This window comes from Cygnus olor, chromosome 5 (assembly GCF_009769625.2).
Source record: "Cygnus olor isolate bCygOlo1 chromosome 5, bCygOlo1.pri.v2, whole genome shotgun sequence".
Classification (NCBI taxonomy): domain Eukaryota; kingdom Metazoa; phylum Chordata; class Aves; order Anseriformes; family Anatidae; genus Cygnus; species Cygnus olor.
This window is the reverse complement of record NC_049173.1, coordinates 22,300,182-22,322,220: the sequence shown is the minus strand read 5'-3', so window position 1 is coordinate 22,322,220 and position 22,039 is coordinate 22,300,182. Positions and strand designations below refer to the sequence as shown.

The following is a 22,039-nucleotide window of genomic DNA, read 5'->3' as shown; positions in this document are numbered from 1 at the left end:
ATATATATTTGTCCAGCTTCTCACAGTTGCAGCTTTACTTTATTTTAAGACTCCTCCCAGGGACGGACATTGAAGTGACACTGAGGTTTCAGGGAAAAGAATGGTGTGCTTAACCTGGCAATCTCTCTCACCTCTAATGGGGGGTGTTAAGGTGAATTATTTGATGTCTGCTGAAGAAAGATCAGTGGGAACGGAGAGTTTTTCAGTGAAGTTCCCACTGACTGGAAGAGGGGATTGAGTGCACCCTCAGCAAGTTTGCCGATGACCCTAAGCTGTGCGGTGCAGTCGACACGCTGGAGGGAAGGGATGCCATCCAGAGGGACCTGGACAGGCTTGAGAGGTGGGCCAGTGCGAACCTCCTGAGGTTTAACAAGGCCAAGTGCAAGGTCCTGCATCTGGGTTGGGGCAATCCCAAGCATAGATATCGGGCAGAGAATGGATTGAGAACAGCCCTGAGGAGAAGGACCTGGAGGTGTTGGTTGACGAGAAGCTCAACATTAGCCGGTAACATGCACTTGCAGCCCAGAAAGCCAGCGGTATCCTGGGCTGCATCAAAAGCACTGTGGCCAGCAGGGCAAGGGAGGGGATTCTCCCCCTCTGCTCTGCTCTCGTGAGACTCCACCTGGAGCACTGCCTTCAGCTCTGGGCCCCCAGCACAAGAAGGACACAAGTATTAGAATAAGTCCAGAGGAGGGACAAAAAGATAATCAAAGGGCTAGAGCACCTCTCCTATGAAGATAGGCTGATGGAGTTGGGGTTGTTCAGCCTGGAGGAGAGAAGGCACCAGGGAGACATAATAGTGGCCTTCTAGTCCCTAAAGAGAGCCTACAAGAAAGCTGGGGAGCAGGTTTTTACAAGGGCAATAGGACAAGGGGTAGTGGCTTTAGACTGAAAGAGGGTAGATTTAGACTGGACATTAGGAAGAAATTCTTTACTCAGTGTGGTGAGGCACTGGAATAGGTTGCCCAGAGAAGCCGTGGATGCCCCATCCCTGCAGGTGTTTAAGGCCACGTTGGTTGGCACTTTGAGCAACCTGATGTAGTGGGAGGTGTCCCTGCCACGGCAGGAGGGTTGGAATTAGATGGTCTTTAAGGTCCTTTCCAACCCAAACCATTCTGTGAATTCCTGTCAACAGCAGACACTGGAAAGGATCCTCTGTCCATGATGCAGTGAGCCGAAAGTGTTAAGGTTTCTGCCAGTAGATAACAGAATTGAGTGTGACAAATCCAGAGCTGGATGTTGAAGACGAAATCTTGGGGAGAGAGGCTGAGGAAGCATCTCGCCATTGCGTTACTGAAGAGTATTCCAGAAACAGTGGAAAAGTGGAAAAATGGGTAAAGAACCCAGAACAGCAAAGATGATTTAGTGATGCTTCAGATTTTGATAATATATTCAGATGACTGTCAAAGAAAAACAAAATGTATCTTAACCTGAATCTGTGACCTTGGCTCAGCGAAGTCACCTCATCTCTGCATTCGCTGGCAATGTTTCAGCGTGTTTGTTGTTGGCAGTGTGTTTGTAAGCTTTATCTTACCTTCCTGAATATGTGCTTTCATAATGGAAGTTCATATATCTATAAAACTACCTTCTGTAGAGATGTAAGACCCTCTAATGCAGTGCCCTTTTCCCTCCATGCATGTGTTGTCTTCTGCTGCAACTACAGATTTTGGAAATTGAGAACTTATTTTATGCTGCTCTGGGTATCTGTTGGCCCACTACAGGTTTGTTTTCAATTCCTTTTTCCATTCTTCTACTAAGTGTCCTTAGCAATGAGGTTCTTACCCTCTGAGAAATGAGACTGTTACTTTGTATTTGGGATCCAATCTTGAGTTTCTGTGACAAACGTTATAGGGAATAATAATAATTCCATAGCATCTACTCACTTTCTGGAAGATTTCCATGCTTTTCATTACAATTTCTCCTGCTTGTAATTTGCGTTTGATCTTTCTGCTTAGGCTTTTCCCTCTTTCCTATGCATCTCTTCTTTTTAGATTTTTATTTCTCTTCTTAGTCAGCATTTGTACAGAGGATCTTCGTATTAAAATTTGAAACTCTTTTCCTAAATCAAAGATTATCACAGATTTCCTTGGTATCTGCTGCTGCTTAGCATTGTCCAATGGAGCTTTCAATATTTGGTAGGGAATCTGATGAGAAATGAAGGAGGAGATGTCAGAGCAAAATCTACTAGCTAAGTAAAAACAAACGATCAGTCCTTTAGATGATTTCCCAAGCTTTGTATATTGAGGAAAAAAAATAAATTTGGGGTTCTATGGAGAAATCAGGCTTTAATGTAAGATTTCTAAACCTTACTCCTTTCTGACAAAATTATGAATTCTACCTACAGGAATTTTCTTTCAAATAGCTTCTCTGTATGAGCAATAAATGGAGAAAAATAATAAGGAAAAATTACTAATAAATATACTGGTGCTCTCTGGGTGCAACATATAATTGTATTTATAACATATGTAATGTATTTTACACAGTATTTTGTTTTGTTTTATATTTTGATCGTAAGTCACATTGTTCGTTCACAATCTGAGTCACTCTGTCCGAAGCAAGGGACAATTTTTAATGATAACCCATACTGTAAATTCATTTAAATGAAGAATAAACTATTTAAAAGTCTCAGTAGAATTCTAAATTAAATGAACATGAAATATGTAGTAGTTCTGGTTGCCTTAAAATCTGGAATAGCGCTTTGCTGCAGTGCCACGCTCAGTGAGTGCATTTGCTTTATTCTTTGTGGAAGCCTCTTGCAAAACCTTAGGAACAGTATTGTCAGTGTCATCACAGCACAAAACATTATGGCTGCTTCACTAAGCAGCAAAATACAAATGCAAAACACAGCAAAAGAAAGAATGTGGTCTGCGGGGGAATTAATACTACATTTACCCAATGAGGATTTGAGACCACCAGGATTCTTGTGCTGTATTTATGCCAGATCACACACATTGGATGTATTTTTATTTTTTTCTTTGTGATCGCTCTTGAGTGCTGCGTTTAAGACTTGGCTGTTCTGAAGGCTGTTGTTAAGACTTTAAGACTGGCTGTTCTGAAGTCATTCCTCAAGAAGGTCTCTACTGGTGGTTGAAGTTCCCTCTTCAAATCTCCCTAGTTCCGCTTTTATTTTCAAAACAGTTTCTTCAGTGATCGTGCATTTAAGAAAGCTTGGTTTGCATTCCAGTTCTTCTAAATATCCCTGTCTCCTTCTGTTTTCTTGTTTTCTTCATCTCCGTGTCCGGGTCTTTGTCCATCTCTCTGAGTGCTCACTTACCTGTAAACCCGCAGTGGGTGGGATCCCCTGGGGCTCCCTTCTGGAGCCCTCTCCCCCCAGGAGATCCCAAGCCAAGTCTGAGTGGGAAAGTATTTCCAAATCACAGATATTGTTCCCCCACCATCTCTGCGATTGCTGCCTGGATTTCTAGAAGAAAACTTTTCTTTTACTGTAGATTCTTATACCGCTTGACTCCTTAGGAGACCCTGGCATCTTTTTCTTTGCTGACTGTAGAGGCACACCTACCTATGTAGATCTGAAGTGTCCAACTGCTCCATTTCTGGTGTTCTCTAACAAGACATATGATAAGCACTCAAAAGATTCTTGGCTTTAGGTGTCTGTATTGAATCTAATTTTAAAAAGAGAGAGAAAGCAAGCATAGGAGTTTGGGTTATTTCTGGAATAGAAATATTACTTTATTTTTTGTTTTCTCTCCCTCAGCGAGCTTTGTAGTTGGACACATGGTTAGAGAGAGAGTCTGGCTTTACAGCTGGAGCTATATAAAAATAGGTTCAATTAAAAAGATGTGGAAAAAATAATATAGAAGTATCACAAACATTTTGTTTTCTTAATAAAAGTGTGAAATTTACAGAGGCCAGGATAGTACAGTTGGGTATAAAGATTTTGCTGGTAGTCAGTTGATATGACCTGCATGAATCACTCTGGGCTATTCTAGTCATGAATAATACCCATATCCAACGCATACCAATAAAACCTTTATACCATATCCCACCGTATTTTGTTGTCTTTCCATATTTAAATGATAAACTGTGCACCTAAAATATTTTGCAAATTTCTCCATCTGGACCCTGTTACCAGAGTGGCTGGAAATGATTCACTGTCTTCAAGGGTTTCATAATGCTCTGAGTAAGGAAAGGCAATCCACCCTTATTTCACAGGTAGAGAGTGGAGCCACAGGGGGCCTAGTGACTTTCCCAATGTCATGTCAGGGGAAGGTCTCCTGTGTGCTGGGTAGGGAGCCAAATTATTGAGACATCCCTCAGCCCAATGGAGTTTGTGACCTAGATGAATATGTTTGGTGCATCTGGCAACACTTCAGTCCTGTTTCTGCTGGGTGCATCTGTAATGTTTGGCTGCCTTGCAGGTATTTTGCCTCTGCACATCTGGAAGGCTGGCAGGTATGGAAGCATAGCCTTTGTGGATTTGTGGAACAGTTACCAGCTAACAGTTAAGGTTTGAGTGAATTATGCCTTATAATATCCTTGCAGAACTGAGCTGGGTTACCAGCAGTAGCTGCAGTGAACTTAGAGAACTTTGGTTAATGGAAAAGTGCCATAAGCTGTGCTGTCAGTGGGTAGAAAAGGTCAGATGTGTATTCTGTTGGGGAAAGAAAATTGTGGTAAAGGTCAGAAGGATTAAGACATTTTCAATCTGCCTCAATCTGCCAGTCCCTCTGCTGCTTTTCTGCAGTGCATGTTTTATGGAGTGCGGTATCTAATTAGAGAGCTGAGACACCCAACAATGAAAGCCTGTCTCCAAGTTTTATCTTTAGCCCTTCAAGCTGGGATTAAGTTAAAGAAGGCAAGGAGATTTTTAATAGTAAATGATGTTAATCTGGAGTGAAACACACTTTGTTATTGAACACAGCTCTCTCTAATTAAATACTGAAATCACAGTGCTGGCTTCATGCTGCAAGGTGCTCTGGGCTTCTTTGAGAGCCAGTGGATTTACTCCTATTTCTACTACCTCTGTAAGATGTGCTTTTTTTTATTATTAATTACATGTCTTTCACAAATGCAAGGAGACAGCACCTTGGCTAACACAACACTACAATATAGCAAATTAGTGCACGTTTCCGGGAGATTTCCAAAGAAGCTGCATGTTGACACCTAAGGAAATCTCCGTTCATCTGTACATAGCCAGCCCCTGGAACTTACTGCTGTACGGTGTTGTGGAGGTTAAAAGTCTTGTGTTAGAATTTTTATATGGAACACTATATGTACATAACAAGCAATCTCAATAATTAAAGGTGGTTAAAAAGCCTTAGAAGAAATGATAACTCCGGAATATAATATACTTCAGAATATAATCAAGCCATCAAGTAAGAAAGGAATAGATATGTATTTAGGCCAGATATTCAGTAACTAACTACTGAAAGTATTCTTGTACTGAAGCATCTGTTACTAGCAACTCCAAAGCATGCTCTTGGTAATGCAGCTAGCAGCTAAAATATCTGTTCATTCTTCTCTTCTCCTCTCCTGCATATTTCTCAGGAACTGTGCATTCTCTGCGTCATGGGCCATGACGCAGAGTTGAACATCAGATGCTAGCGAACCATATTCCAACCAAAGCTTAACCAAAATTTCAAACTTGTTTTCAGTACTCACTACCACTGATCTGCTAACAGTTGTCTGTGCTTTTGATGGAATTTGCTGAAAGTAATATTAGCAAAAAGGTCTTTTTGATCTTTTTTTTTAATAGTGTAATTACGAAGTAATGCAGTGAACGATATGTATTTCTTTCTACTGTAACTGTTTGTGAACAGGGAGTCAGCACTCTGAGGGTGCAGCAGGAGGGGCAGAGTGTTTATCAGGATTGCGATTAACAGGGTTGTGGTGAAGAGCACAAATCCACCGTGACTGAGACCGCTGCAAGCCTCTGGCTTTCTTAGCAGCAGAGATACCTACAGCAGCACAGAGGGAATGATAAAGTGCTAATGAAAGGTTAAAATGAGCTTTGTAAACACGAGGTTTAAAGCTGATGGTGTAGTCCTTAGGGATCTGAGAATGCATTTCCTAGTGAGAAAAACAGTTTATTAAAATATAAAGATGGAAATATATATGGCAGAGGAATCTAAGCCTTAGTCCCTAATGGTTTGCTGTCGTCCCTGTTACACCTACTGCTTCTGACATTGAGCATTTTCTTGCAGTTCCTATGCAGCTTTCACGAGAGTTTCTTCCGAGTGGAACTCTGCCAAATTGTGTCCAGATTTTTGAGCATGCACACTTGCTATGAAACACCTGGAGCTGGCATTTCTGTTTGAGTGGCTGCATCCTAGGAACTTGTGCCATTCAGAACCACCAAACTTCACAGGCAGCTTTCCTTCGAAGTTACAAGCCATAGTGTGTGAATTCTTTATCAGCGATGGATAGGAGATCTGCAGCAGACACTGTAGCTATACGTGCTTTATTTCCTTTGGCCCCTTACTAGGTCTGAGCCCCATATTGGAGGAAGAAGTTAACAGGGCACCTGTGACTTATCCATCTCTTGTTCTGGCACATCCCATAGTACATCTGGTTTTCCTGACTAAAAAGCTAAAAGCTTTGTTTATACTTTTTTCTTTGTCTTGCACTGACGGCAAGACCATCTTGCTTTGGATTTCCTTGAGTGCAGTTCATTCAAGTGGCCGCTGAGGTAGCAATCTGCAGCTGTTTCTGGTTTTGTGCCCATCTCGCTCTATTCATGTTTCTTTCTGAACTACCGATTGTTTTGTGTTTCGCACTCAAATCACTTGTCAGCCAAGGTTCTGCAGAAGTCCTTCTTCCTTCCATTTCTGCCCAAGTGCTTCCTGTGATTCCTGTCCAGCTCTTTTCAGACTCCAGTATCTTACTTTTCCTTTTTTTTTATTCTCCTATTCTTACATCTTTAACAGATAGTTAGCATTAATGCTGTGCCTTGCCCTGTTTTTTTTATGTGTGTGTGTCTAATAACAGCACTTTCAGCTCATTCACATATTTCCTGGCAGGATCCTTCCGATCTGCTCTTCTTCCTGATTAAATCATTTGGAAGGGAGAACTGTAGCAACACATGTGGAGGGAGAACTTTCTGGACAAAAAAGTGAGTTTAGAGCCTGCTTAGCTTCCCATTTATTATACCTTGGGAATTTATTTCTAGTTCATGAGTCATTGGGCTATGTAGCAGATGGAAAAGAATTTTTGCTATCAAGAGCTTAGTGATGCTACTTTTGTACACTATAGTGTTTTAGATTCACATGACCAAAGGGTAAATTTGCATGGTCATCTGCTGACTAACAACTATTTCGTAATTGCTTTACATTTGGGCAGATTGGTGAGTAAACAGGGTGGTCTGAATGCCATATATCTGGCCCTGTGTTTGAACAAATAATTTTAGCTTCCTAGCAGCTCTTCACCTTCTAGAAGAAGTTGAAGCAGCAAGTAAAGCAGTCCATGCTTTGGATTGAAGAAGCATGTTGCTACATGATGCAGCAGACGTAGCCCTGTTGAAACACTAGTGATTTAAGGGGGTAGCTCCCAGAGGAAACAGGGACTCACCAGGTAGGTTTGGTGGGACAGAGGGGCTGACTGCAATCCCTGTATGGCTCCCAGTTGTGTCTGGATGTGCTGTAGAGGGTTAAGCTAAGTTATGCTCATGCTCGTCTGGTAGGTGTATTGTTCTCCTGGAGATAGTGTTGGAGCAATATATTTAAATGTCTTGGACAGTTTTGTTTCCTTTGTTAAGGTAACCCTTGCTGTGTCTTTTGTAAGCAGGTGTTCTTTATTTCCTGCTGTAATGTCTTGGATGGTGTTGTTTGTGTGCCATTAAACAGTGGTTGAACCTGTCCCGGAATTGGTTATAATTTATTTTTAAGGCAAGGAATTTGTGATCAGATTTTTACTTCTTTAAGGTAACGTTAACTTGCTCTATTATTAATGGAATACCACCATTTCAGGACATCTGAGAGCCTGACCCTTTGCAGGTGTGCTGACAGCATATATTAAAAAGCTAACCATTGGGAAAGCATGAGAAACTATCTCTATAGCTTCTTTCATGCAAATAGGGTTGCTTTCATTGCAGTTTTAGTAAGATGTTGCCAGATATGATGAATGACCTCGCATTCAGGACAATTTCATGTGATTCTAGTGTGCCCATTCATCAGAGAGCACTTTCCAGCTGTGTGGGGTAGTATAGTTGTGTACAGGTGCAGTGTGTAGAATGTGTTGTCTTTAGTGGTTTGTTAGCGCCAAAGCTACAGGATGTAGCAATTACTTTAAAAAGCTGCTGAAAAATGCAGAGAAGTCCCCTGAAGACCTTGTTTCATAACAAGAATTTTGTAACAGAGTATGTCATGGAGATAACGTCATGATTTTGAGTACAGAGGAAGCAGAGAAGTTTTATCAATGCCGTAAATATATATATATATATATATATATTCTATATGTTGCAGTTCCAGTGATGAACCTTTCTTTAATATGTTTTTTCTCTTTAAATATTGGGCTATCCTTTTACTCTGCTTCTACCATATCTGGCAAAGGGAGAAACTGTTTCCCTACTGAGACTCCAGCATACCAAACAGTTGTGTGCACACATTTCCCTTTAACTTCCCTAAACTGAAGGATCCTACATGAATTTCAAAAGACTTTACTGAATTTTACTTGGTAATGTTTAGGAAAACAAATATACCCTGTTCACACGTTTAGTAAATCTGGTTGGCACTGATAAAGTACGGAGCCTATTACCCTTGCGTTGCATAGATTTAAACACTGAAACAGGCAGTCAGGGAGGAGTACTCTGGTAGAGAGGGAGCTCTTTCTTTGGCTAGTGCAACCTTACATTGATGCCATCCTTTCTCTTCTGGAGACTGAGAGTAGATAAAGGGAACATGGGCCAGGTCAGCTGCCACGGTGGTTTGCTGGGTTCTTTTGGCAGTCTCAGTAATTTGCTGCCAAAATTACCACCAGGAATCTGGTGAAGAAGGGCAGTAGTTGCTTTTCTGATCCTGCTCTGAGCTGGGCAGTGCACTTTTCAGCTGCAACTGAAAATCTGGGCCAATTAGCACAGTACTTTTTTTTTTTTAAACAGTGCCATATATTTATGATGGATTATAGCAGTTCTTGTGTGGGTAATAATATTTTACAGTCAAGAATATAGATGCCTAAACTTAGGCTCTTGAGTCTGTTTTCAAGCACCTAAAGATGTGGCCTGATTTTCAAGTTTTGAACATCATACAGCTCTTGGCAATTTCAGCAATTCTGAGAATGAGGCCACTTCTGTAGATGCTTAAATATGGATTTTGGAAAGCCTAACTTTGGACATCTATTTTTGAAAATCTTGGCCTACATTTGTGGAGAAAATCTTAGTCATGAAAAGATTCCCACAAAGCTTTCCTGGTGCAGGTGCATATGCAGATACGCATGTGCATGCATAAACACTTGGCACCACCAGTGAGTTCTCCTTGCTAGTCCCAGTCTGGCTGTGCTGGGTGTGAGCTCAGTCCTCCCTTGCAGCCCCTTACCCTGATTTAGTCAACAGCTCTGTTTCTGGGGCTGTTGTCAGTGAACGTGGCATCCTTTGTGCTTCTAGTTTTGAAAGGGTGTGATGCTAATGCTGGTTGCAATTATGTTGTGTCTGTGGATAACTAAAGAGAGAATTAGGGCCAGGAAACGGGAATGTCATTGTAATAAGCGTTCATTAGGTTTTGCTTAACTAACACTGTTGTTAAGAATCTTGCTTGCAAAGTCCATTGAACACCCAGATCATTTGCTAGCTGTTTACTTACTGTACTGCCATGAGGAAATCAGTGTACTTGAACATTCAAAGTGCTTCTGTCTGGAGACAGGAACAGTCCAAATGAAATCTGTCAGGAAAAAAAATAGGATGGAATTGTCTTGTTTAAATCTCAACCCCCCTTCCTCAAGTGTTACGCTAAGGGTCCTGTGACTTTTCCAGAGCTGATTTATTTAAGTGAGAGCTGTATCCTGGGATGAACTTTGAGAGGGAAAATAAGGGTTCCTCTATCTTTCAGATCTGCACCTGTTAAAACCCTATAAATATTCTGAGACTGTGTTTTGTTTCAGATACTATCAGAACTGTTCTGAATGTTCATACTATATGTGGGTCAAATTGTCAAAATCTTTGTGAGATTTAAAAATAAGTATTTTCTTTTTAAATTCCCTTCATCCTGGAAACACTTTCCAGCAGATTGCATTTAAAAGAAATAGCTGGCAAAGCTTCTGCAACATCAATTTCATTCTGAAATAGGAAATACTGTGATTTTTCCAACACAAGGGACTGTCTGTAACCCCAGAAAATACACAGTTTTTAACAAGGCAAAATTATTTTGAAGTCTAGGGTGTTCACTGATTGACTAACTCTGCAAGTAGCTAAGTGCCTGCAGTGCCATGGGAGCAGCCTTGTTCTTCGTTCTGTCTCCCCACAACTTTTATGAGAAGCCAGGGGTTCTTCCAAATAGAACTCTTCTTCTTTCTTATGTGCATCTCTATTAATATGGTATTAGTATCTACAGAGCTCTTGATTTAAATATATTTATACACACAGCATATAAGTACGTGTGTGTGTAGCAAAACGACCCATGAGAATCGTATCTTTGGGATATTGTACCTCTGTCCCTAAGCACCCCAACATCTATCTGTTCCTATTACTTCCTGTACTCTGAACTTTTTCATCCTCATTGTCACTGTCCCAGTTACTGCAAACCTTTTACTCGAGGAGGAGGAGGGAGAGGAGTGCGCCACTGCACTGGTGTGCAGCATTGGTGTTCAGATTGAACTCGGTGAGTTTGCCTGCATCATCATTTTCACCTTTGATGGGGGAGTGTCTTAGATTTCTTCCATTTGCCTGAGGTTCTGACATGGCATCCTCTTAAATCAAGCTTGAAGGGAAATTGATTGAAAAGAAAACACCATTATGGGAAAACAATTTATTCCCTTCCCCTTGACAGAAGGCAGAGTTTTGTCTATATTATGGAATAAATATTAGCTGGCTGTTTGCTTTAGGAAGTGGAAGCCACTCATTCCCCTGTGATGGCTTTGATCATTATTTGAAATGGGATTTTTCTTCCACTCACTACCGTCATTTCATGTCAGGACCGCATAAGCATAAGATATCCCATGTCTTGCTGAATACCCACCTGTTTTTTGTCCTTTTGCATGTGCACACACACACATGCACCTGCATGTATGTGCATACTTACACAGGGGAAACTATTTTCCAGACAGTTTATTGCTGCTGGTCTCTTTATTTGTCCATAACCCTGATCCAGGAGTCTCTACTGCAGTGTCGTGACTGAAAAAAATGTAGATTTGCTCCTTGTTATCTTTTAATTTGGCTCCTAGAATGGCCCTCTTTGGGTAGACAGGGCCCGGTACTGTTACTTTTCCTCAGGCACGACCACTTTTAAGTCTCTGGGACTTTTATGTGAAGATTTATAAGCCTAGGACACTGTGCCAAGCCTTTTGGTTGCTGTAGAATACACAGGGCAGCTCAGGAAACATGCTGCCAGTGAAAGAAATGCTCTGGGTTCCCAGCTGTGCTGCTGGTCAGGGCTAGCAATTGGGGCAGATTGGTGTTTTATCGGTGATTGCCTGAGCCCTCATACGGGGCTTTGGAGGCTGCGTGCTACCACAACTAGGCCGTGACAAAACAATTACAGAAAGATTGCACGTCTCTGCAATTTTGCCAGTAAAGGCCCCTTGTGATCACGTCAAGAGCGTTAGAAAGGAAATTACAAAATGAAGAAACAGCAATTTCAGGCAAATCAGGCACCTACTTTGCCAGCAGTGTGTGAGCAGGTAAGGTGACCTAGAGGGGCTCGTGCCCAGGGGTGAGGACAAAGGCTGGGCCCTGAGAAGGCTCAGGGGGCACGGAGGGGCTGAGGAGTGTGGCTGGGGAGAGCGCTCTCCTCCAGGAGCTTCCAGGGCTGGCAGCAAGGCCTCTCAATCAGGGACACAAGGAAAAAGTTTGAATGCCAGGCTGAAAAGCTAGGCATCCCCTATTAGGATAGGGCAGCAATTTTGCTGCCTTGCAGGCTTCTGTCCTCTCTGCAGGCTTTATACAAAGATGCAGCTGTATGGGACAGATAGGCAAAGGGAACTTCAAAATACTTGGCAGGCAGGGCGGAAATGTTAGCAACATCTTTCTCCTACCCTGAGAAAGTTCTTGAGGCTCTAGTACACTCAGAGTCCACAGCTCACAGTGTTGAATGCACATGTATGAACAGCTATGCAAGTCCCGTGCATTTTCCCCTAACATCTTCCTTCTCTTTGTCTGAGCAGTGACTGTTTGTAGGCTGTGTGTCCTGGAGTGTTTCTGCTGGGTGGCTCTGCTGTAATTCTCCTTACTGTTTGCAGAGTATCATTGGTAATTTCTATGTAAATTTGCTCAGGGTAGCAATTTAGCAGCTTTTCTGTTGACAAATGAAGGAACATCTTAATAGCAGAGAGGCTGCTTAAGTCTCTTTGGAGGGAGCTGAAGCGGCAACTTGAAGGTCACGGGAAACTCCTGTTACTGTGCTGCGGCGGAGGGGAGCCCTCTCTGGGGCATGTCCTGCTCCACTTGGTGCTGCTTGTTCTTCCAGGTCTCTGCTCAGCCTGCTTTGAAAGGTGGTCACTAGGGCAAGCCTTTCAGTGTGCCATGGTGCTTTAAATAGTGTTGTGCTTCAGCAAAGAAATAAAAAAAAAAAAAAAAAAAAGGAAAGGGGAAAAAAAAAAGAAAAACAACCCACAGCATTTGAGAGTTTTTGAACCTCTTGTGTCTTGAAATTAAATCAGGAAGAAATGCTGGCAGGACTCACCATAAGCAGAGGTGACAGTAGAAGCAGAACAATTTCACCCATGACCTTGAGCACTGAATGTACTTGGAACAGAGCAACTGTCTTGCTTGGAGTGTGAAATTGCACTAGAAAGGAGATATATATGTGTGTACTCTTCTACATAATCCCTGCCAAATTTGCAGATCACCTGACAACAGTATTCATACCCTTGTTTCCTGTTATATTTTGGGGTGAAAAGCTGGATTATTTTTTGTTTGCAGTAGTTCTACTCCTTGTGAATTTGGTTTGGTTTTGCCTTCCTTAAGTGGAGAGCGTACCTCACCCAGCCATCTTTGGAAAAATCACAAATTCATGGTTGAAGTTACAAAAGTCTCTACAGTAGATTGAGGGCTGAGTAAACTAGAGGTCAAGTAAAGAAACACAAAATAATTTTAAGTGTTTTGAAAGAGGGAAGTCTCTAAATCGGATCTGATTTTTTCCCCTTTGTCTCAGTGTGGGTGTCAGTGTTGTGCTTGGACCCTTCTGGAAAGTAACCAACAGATATTCAGGGATCACCACAGATATAGATAGCTATGATAAATTGCCTAGAAAATTAGGAGGGAAAAAAAGTCTTTCCTCTTCCAATGCCAAAATCATTAGTGAGCAGATGAGAAAACTTACTTTTATGGGGACCTTTTGGTCTGACTAGGTATCTGCAGGTAAGCATTCCGGTTGCTGCTTCAACCGTATTGAAGTGAAACATGCACAGCTGCCTACCAGAGCACAGGAACTAATGCAGGAAATGACAAAGAATTTTTAATTCAAATTACTATTTGGTTATCTTTTTTTTGATTGTTGTTGGCTTCCAAATCCTCTCTCAGCATCAAGGTTCTAGTGCGTAGTACATGGGTAAATGTATATAATGACATGACTTACACCCTTAGGAACTTACAGTCAAATAGAAGAAAATAGCAAGAATACAACAAATGGGGAAAAAAGGAGAGCGAGAAAAAGTGTACTAAGTACAGATGTAGAGATAAACAACATGAAAATTTCGTATCGGTTGTGTTCACTTATTAAGTGCTTTATAAAACAAGATGATGAATTTGAATCTTGTACAGACCCCAACACAGGCAGGCAAATGGAATAGGAGCATTTTATAACACGTAAAATTAATGAGAACCTTTTTCTGTTGAAAAGTTCAAAAATCTCCCAACACATTCCCATTCCGACAGCTTCTTTTACCCCAACAAGTAAGCCAAGCAAGTGATAGGAGAGAGGCAATATAAGTGTTTCTGCCCAGTATTCTTACTATTAAGCTGCCAAAATACAGCTACAGCCTCAGCTTTGCAGTCAGAGACGCTGAAGAGGCATTGTGCTTCTGGAATATGTTTAACTCAGTTAGAGCAACAAAAGAAAATACAAAAGAATGAAACGGCTGTATTCTAATTAAACTGATAATCTAACTAAAAGGAAAACTAATCAGTTGAATTATCAGTTCACCTCTTTTAGCTCATGTTCATTCATGTCATAGGCTGAATGTGCAAACATTAACTCTACTGAGCAAATATTTCTTGGAGATGCATGGTCTCGGTAGGAAAAAATTGGAATTAAACTATGCTTTGACTAAAAAAAAAGATGGAATTCCTTAATTGTACAAAATTTTATAGAGTCTTCATTTATTCATTTTTTCTGCTGGTGCATGCAGTCCTGAGATCAGAAATGCTGAAATGTCACCAAAAAAAAGTCATCTTTCAATCTTGCATGGAAGTAGGAGATATCTTAAATTTCCTCAAGCAGCCTACTTCAATACATTGTGATCTGGTTTCACAGAAGAGAGTGAAACTCTGATGAAGTTTGGCGTGAGTTTTGCAATATCACTTCATCAGTTGATGAAGATTTTGCTTCAAGCAATGGCAGGCATGCATTTTTTGAAGGCATGGATGAGATTATGACTTTCTAAAAATTTACCTTGTGTTGTAGTAAAAAGCAAGAAATGGCCGTGACTTCTGCAATGAACCACAAATTGTAATGCCTCTCATCAGCACGTTCCATGCAAGTCTAAGGAGCCGCAAGTCTGCAGGAGATGGTACTGAGCCCATCAGCAGATTAAGATCGTCATGTTTTGGTTTTGGCTTCCCTGTTTTATCACTATTGCCGTGAATTTGCATGACCGGAGTTTCAAAGCATTTATCTCGCTAAGGGGCATCTCTTGATTTCTTAAGAAAAGAGAGAGGATATGTTTTGAGTTATTTTACAACTGTTAGTAGTGAACATTAAGGCAGGTTTGTCCTAAATGTCTGAATTTTACATGGTCATTCCGATTCTGAAGGGGTGAACCCACATAATGAATGTTTATGCCCTTTAGTCTACTCAGTGAAGTGGTTCCAAAATTGTGGTTATTAATTGCTACCAACCATGCTTTTGATAGTGATGAGTTGCTAGTGGGATTTAGTTGTGATCTCATATCTTGACGATGAACTGAGCATCGAAATGTGGTATCCCTTGTGTGCATAGGTAGGGCTAAATTTAATCCATGCAGTATCATAGCAGGCATCATTTGGATTACAGTCTGTGTCCTGTGATGACCCTTCTACAGGATTTGAATTAGCTTTAAGGACTTGAGCTAAGAACTGTTGCTATACAGTGGAACGCCAATACCTAGCTAATTCAAAACGAGGCATGTTATAAATGCCTGACATCATAGTGATGGATGGATCAGGGACCATACCAAGGAGGGTAGGGCAGATGCTTGTCACATACCTCTAAAACCCATCTGAAATCTGACTCTGCTGCACAGTGACACGTAATCAAGACTGACTCCTTTCTCATCGTGTAAATGCAATAAGGAGCCTAAGATGTGGAAAATGAGGTGGGTTATGAAAGCATTGCATGTATTCAGTTTAAAGTTTGTGTTCAGCTTAAAATTAAGATAACATAAGGGAAACTTATCTGCAGGGCAGTAAAGGGATCCCATAAGGAGAGATTACAAGGAGGAAAGAAAAACTAAGCTCTCCTTCCTGAACAGGGAATTTGGATTCGGTATTAGTGCAAACTATTTCACTTTCAGAAAACTGAGACCGTAAAAGAAGGCATTTAGTATAATTGCAATAAATAGGAGCCCTTTTAGATGATCTAGTAATAGAGACTTGTGGCTGCAGAGGAAGGAGGCAAAGGAAGTAGAGCGGAAAGAAAAAGCTGGGAGAAAAACTGTATGGAAGGAACCTGTTGGTCAGGCAAGTGAAGCCATGGGGCAAACAGGCTGAGAAAAGACCAAGATGAAGCCATAGTTCACACCCCCAGTGTTGCTTACCATAGGATGGTTTCTACAAACTCTGGCAGCAGCAGCCAGAACAGTGCAAGGAGGCGGCTTCTTCACGAGCTAAGCCCGTTGAGTGTGGTAACAGAGAGAGAAGCCCTGCTGCCACCTTGCCTGTACTGGAAAAGAGAAGGACTGGTGCTGGGCTGCAGGTGCTATCATCTGGACTGCAGGCTTCCACCACCAAATGTTTGGCAGCACCTGAGCCCTGTGGCTTAGGCTGCAGCTAGGAAGCGGGAGGCCACTTTGTGTTTCTTCAATCACATTCCAACTTCTTGTTGTTGTTCTTTTTTTTTTTTTTTTTTAATGCTTCTGTATTCCACTTTATTTAACCCTTTATTTCCTCTTCAGTATATTGTGCTTTTCTTCTCCCGCTTCCTTCCCACTGTTCCCTTCCTCCTTTGCTATGTGCAGTAAGTGATATTTTTAACATTTCTCAGCACTGCCTGCCTGGACTGTGAAGATTGAGGATTTGCTGGCAATAGGTGCTAAATTTATATTAATAGGTGCAATGTGCTAAATTGCTAGTCAGGCTGCAGGTAGCTATTGTGGTGATGAAACTTGGGCCAGGCACAGGTTGATTAGTAAGAAAAAGTCCTTTTCTCTAACAGAATAAAGATATGTATTCTAACAGCACACCTCAGACAGTATCAGGCAAAAATGTGAAACCACTGGGCTGTTCTGCAGTGTCTCTAAGGATCCTCAGTCTCCGTGGTGGTGGATGATGGTCTCTCTCTCGATCAAAACCTAGCTTTTCTTTGAAACGTTGTAGGAAGATAGGCTTTAGCTTCCCCAAGAGGTTGTAGGGAAAGTGAGTGAGGTACGGACAGCAAACGGACCTGGGGGTAGGTGAAAATAGAGCAAATAGTGTGTCAGGAAATGGCCAAAAGGCCATGGCTGATTTTTCTGAGTCCTTTTTCTTGCTCTGCTGTTGATATGTTGTGCTTTGGTTTTGCCACCTGTGAAATATCTGTTGTTTTTTTGTTTGTGGTTGTTTTTTTTTTTCCCCTTTCCTGTAATGCTTTTGAAACATTTGTGAAGCTCTTGAGGGAAAAGCTAAATGTGGAAAGGAGTTTGGTTTGTATGTGTCCCATACTGCCAAGTGGATTGCCTCTGCTTCTTTCTGCTTATTTCCCAGTGAGGTGAAGAGAAGCATCTCGCTGAGGTTCAGGAGCACCACTGGTTTGGAGTTTGATCCCTTCCAAATCAAGCACTGGAGGAAAGATCTCCCACAAATTGCACAGTTACTGTTCATCGCAGCTTTAGTTTCATCTGGATGTTTCCTACTCAGGAATTGCTATGCAGATGAGATGATAGATCTGCCATTATCTACTAAAACTGATGCTTTAGGAATTGAGGAGGGAGATGTCTCAGTTCTGAGACCATTACATTTACCTTCCCTGCCTCGTGCATTCATAGATGCAGGCTGAACAGCAAGAACCTTGTACATATGCTAGTCCAACACTTAAAGTTTTAATTTCAGCTTGACCAATTTGATTTATATCAGCAAGTTTTTCCTTCAGACTTGCAGAGAAGTATCCTGCTGTAGACCTATTTGATGAATAGCTTTATATCAAATTTAGACTCTCAATCTCTGGGGGAGAGGTCTGCTTGTTCTCCTAAAATAATATTTCTGTTCCCATCAAACTTTGTTCAATTTTATTCTGTTTCAGGCCCTGTGTCGGTTAGGTTGAGCAGAGCCATAGGAGATGGAAATGATGGAGGAGAGAATACATGGTTTGTAGAGTTTATACAGGAGAGGATGGCCCAGTGGAAAGTATCTCGGGCATTTGATTTCATCCTCCTCTTGACTGTGCTATGAAAAATGAGCCTGTCATTAAGCGCTTATGGCAGCAGACATCCCACAAGGGGGCATTGGTGCTGGTGGTCACAGTACCCTCAGGCACCCAGCCAGGCTGAGGGCTCGTAGGTCCCACCGGTGTGTCCATGGCCCTGATGTGCCTCGAGCACGGGCGCTGTGGTAGCACATCGCACCTTCCCAGCGGGTCTGGCAGCCCCCATCTGACCTCCCTGTCAGCCTGCTGCTTAGCACTCCCCATTGCTGTCTTAAGTCCAAATTCTTTGGTCAAAAATGATCTTTGTTTAAAAAAGGAGATCTCCATGAAGTTATGGAGAAGCATGAAAACACGACTTTGTTTCTACAAGAAAATAAAATGAACTAATCTATTTCTTGTCGGTCTTACTGTGCAGTACTGACTTCTCTTCTGATAGCAGTTTATCCATTATTTCAATGTCAGTTTATGAAGTGTCTATTTGAACCAGCTGGAGGTGCTTATAGGGAGCAGAACAACTGGTACTGACTGGAAGCTGGCCTGTTTTGGGAACATCCAAGTCATCTTCCAGAGATCTGATTTCTTACACCTACTGGTAGGAAACTGAAGACAGAATGTGACTTGGTGTGTGAGCCCGACACTATCTAAAGCTTCTTTGCTGCAGTTGATGTGAAAAATTACAGTATCTTTCACTGAAATAATTGACTGATTCATTTCTAATTTTGGAAAATGTGACTGCTGTGGGGATTCTTCCATTAGATTTTTCCCCTTGTTATTTTGAGCAGGTGGTTTAAGTTCTGGCAAAATTCTGAATTCATGAAAAAGAAGGTTGATGTGCGCTCATGCAAGATTTGAATGGCTGTGGGTGCTGCAGGACACATCCCAGGTGCAGTGGAAAGATGGTGGGGACCATTACAAGCATACCAGAGCTTTGCAAGCACTGTGCCAGAGCTGTTACAGGGGAAGCTTGATTATCATTCTCACTACTTGTATCCAGCGCAATAGCCAGGTTATTGCTACTAGATATTAGAATGACTCCTAACCTATGGAAAGAACTGTCCCCTCTCCCCCCTGCTCCCACTTCTTCTCAGCAGTGTTGCAAGTTCCTAATCCCATCGCATGTACAGAGGCACCCATGCCCACACTAAAGGCTGTAAATTTTCTTTTGTCCTTCCCCTAAGCTGTCTCAAGATTTTTTAATTTGTCAGAGGAGGAATATGTGCCCCTTATTAGCATCCAGGATTGTAAAGATTAGCTTCTTTGTAGCATTGACTAAACGAGATCTGAAAGGGTTGGCACATAGCCCCATCTCTTGCTCTGTCTGTGTCTCCCACCCTCATTTGCTTTATATATAAAATAAAAATGTCAACTGACTCAGAGACAAACTGTGATCGGCATTCCTTGCGTCTCTATAAAAGCTGCTGTGATTATTCATCAGGGCACAGTGAGTGCAGGAAGAGAAGTGATGACATGTCATTTGGGTATAAGCACCTAGCACATTCCCTTTGAAGTTAGCATTGAATCAAAGTTTCCATCAGGCCTGGAATTCACAGTCAGCTATTCAATGTTTTCGGTTTTGGTTTTGTTTTTTAAAAAAGTGTCTATTGATGACAAGAATGAGGGGGCGAGTCCTGTATTGGCAAACAAGAGGGAGGATTTTTGGAGCAAGGTGGGTAGGGTAGCTAGGCTCACAGAGACGTAGGAAGTTTGTTGCGTTTTGCTGTCTTGAATTTTGGCTGATTTCTTCTGACATTAATTCCAGCATTAGATTTTTCACATTTATTACTGCAAGTTCAAAATAAAAATGAAAAGAGGACTCGGAAGGAACAGATTCTGTTACTATAGATGGCTAGAGTGGTACTTATTATATCTGTTTCATTTCTGACTTCTGCCAGCTCAAACAGCTTCTTTCTCTATTCCTTGCCTTAAACAAACTAAGTCCCTATGGCGAAGTCACAGCGCAGCCACACCCAGTCCAACTCAGTGCTGCAGAAGCACTCCATCGATCAAGCCACCTAAATGTCACTCTGCAAACATCGTGACACTACAACTCACCCATGTCAGCAGCACGCAGCTATCCGCTCACTAAATTATATAGCATAGCACCTCTCCTTCTGCTGCCACAGAAATAGCATAACCAACCTTTAGCTATTGAGGTTGACACTAACAAATTTTTGGCCATCTCCCTTCATGGTTATGATTATGCCTCACACTGTAATCAAAGAGATCTCTGCAGTGATTAGTTATCAGGTAGTGGGGAAATGGGGGAGGGAGGGGATGTTAGCATCGCAGCTTTGAGAGGAAGATTTTCATTGCAGTCACCTATGTAGATAGCATACAAACCAGAAAAAGGAAGTAGTGCTGACTACCCAATAGCAAAGGTGTTGAACCTGCTTTAAAGTCACTGAGTTTTCTTGGATACAGAATTGTTTGGCTGTTCTTTCTATTTGAAAAACAATAACCAATTCTTCAGCATGGTATTACTGCCGGAGAGATTAAAAGCTCACTCTTGGATATTAAAATTTGCTGCTTAATGCAATAAGCAATTTGTAAATACTTTTTAAATTAAAGCACTGGATGTGACTACTGCTATATGTGGGGTCAGATTATCCCTTTCTTGTAGGTATTTATAAAAACATTTCTCTATTTTATAAGTTTAATAGACATTAATGTGAGTGTGTAATCATGCAGTCATCTAACTTAGAATGCTATTTATGAACAGCAATTTAGCATTTGCTACTTATCACTCCCCCATTTAAAAAGTTTTATTCCTCTAGTCAGGAACTGGAAACAATACCATGCTACCACTTGTGCACTGTGAATAGAGAATAATTGAAGTGAGCAGTTTGCAAATGTTCTGGAGGCGGAAATGTGCTCAGATGAACTATTTGGTGGTTGTTTCTGAATAACAAATCCATTCACAGAAATCTGGTTCAGTCCACAAAGAATAAAAAAGGGCCAAACCTGCGCTGAATTTTATTCGCAGTGAATTGTTTATCCAGCCATATCCATTATTATTTAATATTTTATACATAGTACTGATAATAAAAGGCTTTACAAAAGCAAGTTAGAAATGACGCCTTCAGCAGAGTGTAAAACCAGTCATAAGAAAGAGTGAGTGATAAGGCAGAGTTGTGCTGTTGCTTGTTTCCACACATGCATCAGAGCCTTGTAGTCCTAGGAGGAAAGTCTGGCTGCATCAAGGTGTGTATTCCAAGAACAGAGTTGGGCTATGAAGTTATGATCCGGGTTTTTAACCATTTATCCCTCCCTCAGAAATATGGGGACAGCTGGAGTTTGAAATTTGGTGATGATAAATACACAGCTGTGTAGATGCCTTCGGCAGCATTTGCTTTCTGCTTACACATGGACAATAGGAATAGATCCCCAAACCTTTGGATTTGGTAGCGGGGATTCAGAAGATCAGGGGCTCATCGTTACCACACGTGAACCAGTATTGCTCAGAAAGCTTGCCACCAGAATCTGCTCCACTGGGTTTCCTTTGCTTCCTGGTTTCACCCATGCTGTATATATTCAGAGTTGCGTTCATAGTACTTTCTTGTTTCCCTGGAGGTCTTTAAAAGACGTTTAGATGTAGCACTTAGTGATATGGTTTAGTGGAGGACTTGTTAGTGTTAGGTCAGAGGTTGGACTCGGTGATCTTGGAGGTCTCTTCCAACCTAGATGATTCTGTGATTCTGTAACAAGGAGCAGAAATCATACACATGGTTGCAAAATCCATGTAGTGTTTAAGAGGTTTACTAAAGAACTTTTTCCCACCTTGTAAACCTGTTTAAGGAATTTGTTTTACTAAGTTCAGAAAACTGTGTTCTGTATTTCTCCCAAATATGATGCCTGTTCTACGTGGTTAAATTCCATTCATTGGTGTAACTTTTGAAAGGTGAACTCAAGTGAAAATTAACCACCTGTGTTTTCATACGAGTTCACAAAATTGTTTTTAGTTCAGAACATACTTTGTATGTCTTTGTGACTGCAGCAGTGGTAACTTTGTGAGATGGGAGCTGAAAGGAACTGAGGAAGGATGTTTTTCCAAAAGAAAACTGACAAGGAACCTGTTTTTCAGAAGCTTAGATTTTCTTCAGTATGGAGAAAAACAAGCTAATCTCTTAGTTGAGAAAATGAATTTGGCTTGTGAACTTAATGTAAAGCCTCACCAGTTGTCT

At 41.4% G+C, this 22,039-nt stretch overlaps 1 protein-coding gene across 1 annotated transcript in view; it reads left to right on the top strand.

The window, feature by feature from the left end:
• NRXN3 (neurexin 3) overlaps positions 1–22,039 on the top strand; it is a 1,009,770-nt gene that overhangs the window by 550,771 nt on the left and 436,960 nt on the right.